Raw genomic sequence first — 6715 nt, 5'->3', positions numbered from 1 at the left:
AAGAAAGATGGAGAAGTTGGATTTATCTTGCGAAATTCAGTTGAGTTATAATGTTTTGCTTTGAAGATGATCCAATAAAGAGTTTTCTCTAACCTTATATGTATTACCTTGTGCCAAATCACCGGAGATTGTTTGAGCCCCATATTGGAGCAGTGGTTAAGAAAAACAGGTGAGTTTAGATAGTACAAATCTAGGTGACAATCACAGTGTTGAGAAAGACAAGAAAATCTGCCGGAGATTAGACGGTCATGAAGGTTACCGAAAGCACGAAGATTGATGGAGAATCTCGATCATTCCAAATACATGTCTCTTTGTAGAAACGTGTTTTGTTTATAACATAAAGCCTACATGTATCCAATCTTGTAATTTGTGTTAATTTTAATATGAGTACTCTTATAAATTCTTTGGTTAGTAAAATATACTGTTGACAAAACAAGATAAGAAAATATTTGTATAGAAAAGTAGTTTTGTTATATTTTGTGAGTAAAGTGACGTTGTTAGAAAGCCTACTAAAGAATTTGATTTTTATTATTAATTTGTTCATAGAACATACACAAACGCTACAAGAATGGGTAAGAACTATCTTTTAACATTTTTTTATCATCCACTTTATAATACGTAATTGCCTCGTTCAAAACATATCATAAAAATTTTGAATAGATGAAAACCATGACAAAAAAGTCACAACGCCTCAACCGCATTCTCGGCCTTCAAGAGAGGACTGCTCCATGACGGGGACCTCTACAAAGAGATGACCAAATACCAATACAATACTATGGATGACGTATTGTCTCGAGCCTGTGCGCAATTGAAGTGAGAAGAAGACATCACGAGTCGAGCTAAGGTCCAGCATAATCAGGACCAAAAGATGGTCCAACAAGATAAAAACGAACGAGAGGAAAGATCCTATCAGAGGCTAGGAAAAAAGTAGGAAATAAGAACCATGGCAGGTATCAGAACCGTCGCCTGGGGAAAGCCGAACCGTCTCCCACCTCTCCATATTAAAACCATAGCTGGTCATTGTTCTGAGGCAGATGGGCCAACATGTCAAGTGGCTTCAGAAGATGAAAGCACCTAACTCCTTCTAGAACACAAACCGATGGTGCGACTTCCATAATTACCATGATCACAAGACGGAAGACTGCGTCGTACTGAAAATGGAGGTTAACAAATTCCTGAAGAAAAGACACCTCCGAGAGTTCCTTTCCGATAAGGCTAAGAGCCTTATCAACAAGGAAGAAACCAATCAGCCCACTAGGGCTACTCCTGCCTCACCACCTCGACAAGATAGAGTAATCAATGTCATCTCTAGAGGCTCGAAAGTGAGCGGTGTAAGCCACGCGGCCGCAAAGAAGAGCACCAGAAATTCGAAGAACGGCCAAGAAATCACATGACCGAAGTGTCTGCTCCTAGGTACAAATGAGATCGGTTCCACGGCCAAGGAACATGAGAGGGTCTGAACGCCCCACCATGATGCCCTAGTCATATCGCTCACTGTATCGAACTTGCAAGTAAAACAAATACTGGTAGACAATGGGAGCTCCAGCAACCTCATCTTCCAAGCCGCCTATCACGATCTAGGGCTGGAAGAGAACTCAGTAACGCGAAAGATCACTGATATCAATCAAATTACCCTAAGGAGCAACTTTTACTCTCTCAAATAGGTTCAGTCGTAGTACTTAATGATTGAATCCTCAAGGAGCTAGGATACACAATAGATCCAAATCAGTTTATGGTTAAGCTAGGAAAACATAGTAAATCAATAAACAGCAGAGGCGAACAAGGTAATTGTTCAGTTGATTTATTGGTTGAGGTTGTAAACAGTTATGAGAAAGCAGCTAGATCTAGGGTTCCAGGTAATCAAGATTATAATGATATAAAATACTTAGGCTGTCAATCTTAGAACTCGAATTCTAATCCCCTATATATTAATAGAGAAACATTAAAAAAGTTATAACCTGTAGTTTGTACTAATTAAAAAAGTGTCTCGCTGAGTTGTCACGTAATTAGAATGCTAATTTTGCTTACGTGGCGGCTTGAGAATCAATTGAGAATTTTGTTAGTCCAAAATTAAATTGCTAGGAAATGTTATATTATATAGTATGTCCATTATGGACCATTCATTTATCAAATAGAAATTATTATATATTCTTTCCTTAAATAATACCTACGGAATTACATAATGTGATTAAAATATATTTGGCAATTAATGATTTTCAATAATAAGGATTTGCTAACAATATGTGTACTTTATATAATTTTTGTTTAATTATTTATTCTTAAAATAAATTACACAATTACATTAATCATATAAAAATTTAGATTTTTTTTTGTAATATGTTGTATTTTGAATTTTTCAAAACGAGTATAAATTACTAAAACTTTTAAAAGTCTCACATAAACTTTTGTGTCCAAGGTTTAAATTTTTTTTCTATAGTAAGATATAATGATTATAAAATTATATGAATAAATAATTTTATTTTAATAGGTTTTTATGTTAATATATTTATATATATATATATATATATATATATATATATATATTTCATAGCGTTGGAGAACTGCGGTATGCTCGCTTTTCCATATAAAGGAGGAGACCAGAAATTTCTTTCCTCCCATTTCAAACCATGTTGGAGAACTGCGGTATGCTCGCTTTCCCATATAAAGGAAACTCATTCTCGTGGGTAGGAAATAGACGCTCGGGAAAGGTGAAATGCAAACTAGACAGAGCAGTTGCAAACGAAGAGTGGCACTCGCTATTTCCAGCATTAAATGTGGAATTTTTACGACTTTGGGGATCGGACCATAGACCGGTGCTAGCACGTATACAATCCATTTACAGAAGATCGAGGAGGAGTTTTAGATTTGATAAAAGATGGGTAGGAAAACCCGGGTTCAAAGAGACAATTGTTTCAGGTTGGGGTTCTTTCAGTGAAGCCCATGATATGGACTTTCACCATAAAGTGGCTTCTTGCCGACGAAACATAATATACTGGAGAAAGAACAACCCGACCAATTCAGCGAAACTTATTGAAGATCTTAAAAACAAGATTGATCTCGCTCAGGAGGATGATCATACTACTCTTGAAGAGTTAGAAGATCTGAGGCGGCAACTTATCACCGCATTTCGGGAAGAGGACCTCTATTGGCAGCAGAAAAGTAGAACAAAATGGCATCGAGCAGGAAATAGAAACAAGAAATTCCACCATGCGACCACTAAACAAAGACGAGCACGGAACCGGGTCACATGTATAAAGGACAAAGAGGGCAGGATGGTTGAGAGTGATCTTGGAATAGAAAAGGTGGCTGTTGACTATTTCCAAGAACTCTTCTCTACCTCCATACCCACAGATATGGATGCCTCTCTTTGCTATATAAAAAATAAAGTTTCAGCAACAAATGACGTTCTTACAGCTGAACCGTTGGAGCAGGAAATAAAGAAAGCTTTGTTTGATATTAATCCGGATAAAGCTCCAGGCCCAGATGGTATGACGAGTAGACTCTTCCAGAGATTTTGGCATGTTATGCATAAAGATATCATCCGACTAGTGAAAGATTTTTTTATTGATGGGAGTTTTGACCCGAGGCAAAACGAAACCAACATTTGCTTGATCCCGAAGAAAGAAAAACCAAGAGAGATGACTGAGTTTATACCTATTAGTCTCTGTAACGTCAGTTACAAGATCATCTCGAAACTTCTATCTAAACGGCTCAAGAGGTTTATGCCTGACCTGATTTCAGAGACCCAATATGCCTTTGTGGCACGTCGGTTGATCACAGATAATATCCTACTAGCGCAAGAGAGTTTTCATGCTCTTCGGACAAACACTAGAGCTAGAAAAGACTTCATGGCTATCAAGACGGACATGAGCAAAGCGTAGGACAGAGTGGAATAGAATTTTATTCGGTCTTTAATGCAAGGCTTAGGTTTTGCAGAAAAATTGGTTGATCTTTTGATGTTTTGTGTTACATCGGTTTCTTACCAGGTGATCATTAATGGAGAATACCCAGGGGTAAGATTACCCCCCACGAGAGGCTTGAGGTAGGGTGATCCACTATCCCCTTTCCTCTTCATATTGTGCACTGAAGCTCTGATCTCACTCCTGAAAGGAGCAGAGGAAGAGAAGCGCATTTTGGGACAACGATTTTCCCGAGCCAGCCCTAGGATATCACACCTTCTCTTTGCAGATGATAGCCTCTTCTTCTGCAAGGCAGAAATGAGACAGTGCAAGGAAATTTTAGACATTTTGGACTCTTATGGGAAAGCTTCGGGACAAAGGCTAAATGCGGCTAAGTCGTCCATTATTTTTGGAAATAAAGTTGATCATAACGTTAAAGAAAACATCAAAGGCATTCTTGAGATTACTTCTGAAGGAGGTATGGGAAAGTACCTAGGACTCCTAGAAAAAATATGTGGATCTAAGATGAAAGTCTTCTCCTATGTACAAGATCTCCTCAACGGATGCGTCAATTCGTGGTCGGCTAGATTACTCTCGAAAGGGGGTAAAGAGGTTCAAATAAAATCAGTGGAACAAGCTGTGCCGACATACAGTATGTCGTGCTACTTGCTTCCACAAGGCATAGTGGAAAAACTAAAAAGCGCAATCTCAAATTTTTGGTGGAGCTCGAGTCAAAATAATTAAGGTTTACATTGGATCGCATGGGATAAAATTTGTGTCCCTAATGACCAGGGAGGACTCGGCTTTTTAGACTTACACGATTTTAATGTTGCTTTGCTAGCGAAACAACTTTGGAGATTGATACAGTTCCCAAAATCCCTTCTCGCTCGAGTTTTGAGAGGACGATACAACAACCGATCAAGCCCTTTGGAAGATCGCAAGGTTTACTCACCCTCCTACGGTTGGCTTAGTATTATGGCAGCAAAATCGCTCCTCACATCGGGCCTACGAAAGACTATCGGAGCGGGTCTTAACACCTGTGTTTGGACTGAGCCTTGGATCCATGATATTGTCGCTCGACCTCCGAGACCGTCTGATCGCGTTACTTATAGACATCAAAAACTCCTTGTTCATTCTTTTATTAGGCGTGATACAAGGGATTGGGATACTAATCTTTTACTACAATATTTTCACCCCGAGGATATCCCGCTTATTCTCAAACTGCGACCGAGCAACATGTGGTCCATGGACAGGTATGCATGGAACTACACAAAATCGGGAGTTTACTCAGTAAAATCTGGATATAAACGGTTACAGGAGATTAAAGCGTGTGACGTTGGAGTTCAGGTTGTACAACCCAGTTCCCCTGGTTTACAGAGCCATGTGTGGAGCATTCATGCTCCTGGGAAGATGAGACACTTTATGTGGCAAGCTTTGACAGGATGCATTGCAACGACAAAAAGACTTGCTTATAGACACCTAGGCGCTGATAGGAGCTGTCCTAGATGCGGTGACCCTGAGGAAACCATTAACCATCTTCTTTTTGAATGCCCCCTCGCCCTTCAGGTGTGGGCTTTATCGGACTATTCGTCCCTTCTGGGTTACTTCCCGAGTACCTCTGTGTTGTCAAAACATGAGCTTCCTCTTTTGGAAGAAGAAAAACGTGGACTATATGGAACCACCTATTGAAACTTTCCCATGGATCTTAAGGTACATTTGGAATGTACGAAATGATAAAGTTTTTAATGGAAAAGAGGTATCACCTGTGGGTACCCTCCAGCTATCTTCCATTGAAGTCGAATGTTAGAGGAAAGCCAACCTACTTGAGGACAGCGAGGAAGAGGAGACGCTGACTGCTCCTTCGACTATCTCGACTCTCCCTGCAGACCCTCAACGTCCAACCTGTCAAATCGATGCGTCATGGATTGAGAATGGCACGGTTAGTGGTCTAGGATGGTTTTATAAGGATCAAATGGGAGTCGAGAGATTTGGACTACAAGGATGCCAGAAAAGCATATCTCCTCTCTATGCTGAGATGGAAGGACTCATATGGCCGATGTCATGTTTGCAAGACCTATTTTGCACCATGATTCATATAGAGACGGATTGTTCCGACCTAGTGGACATGATTGGGAACCCCACCGACTGGCCGGCGTTTGCCTCCGAGCTAGTCTCATTCAAATGCCTAAAGGCGGGTTTCTCGATTTTTTCGCATTGACCGTATACCCAGGACCAGGAATTTGCGTGCAGATTCTCTCACAGAGGAGGCGAGAAACAGCGGAGTTCTCTTTTCCCATATAGATCAGACCCGGCCGGATAGAGCGTCTTTTCGGAACGACTCAAGCCCGACTACAACTTGATCTTAGAAGATGGGCGTCGACAAAAAAAAATTATATATATATATATATATATTTCATATCGTTTAAATTAAACTATACATCATATGAAAATACATACTTATATTTTGATATCTGCGTTGAACATATATTGAAAAGTTGATATTTTAATTTTAAAATCTTCATTGTTTTTTTAAATGACTATAAATTATTGAATGAAACCACTAGACATTACATATTAAAAAAAAATCTTGGTGTAAAATTTTGTTACAAAAATATGCAAATAATCATAAAATCATATGAGTAGAAACCTCATTTAATAAATATTCATATTAAAAGTATACTATATATCTATGTTAATATCATTTTAATTTAATTATATATCGATCATATACGACATATAAGCTTGATTGTTTTGATTTACTTACCCTAAAATGATTGCGAATAAACAAGACCGGTTGTTGATTTATATGCGTACGC

This window comes from Brassica napus, chromosome A8 (assembly GCF_020379485.1).
Source record: "Brassica napus cultivar Da-Ae chromosome A8, Da-Ae, whole genome shotgun sequence".
NCBI classification, from domain to species: Eukaryota; Viridiplantae; Streptophyta; class Magnoliopsida; order Brassicales; family Brassicaceae; genus Brassica; species Brassica napus.
Note: the sequence above shows the minus strand (reverse complement) of the source record.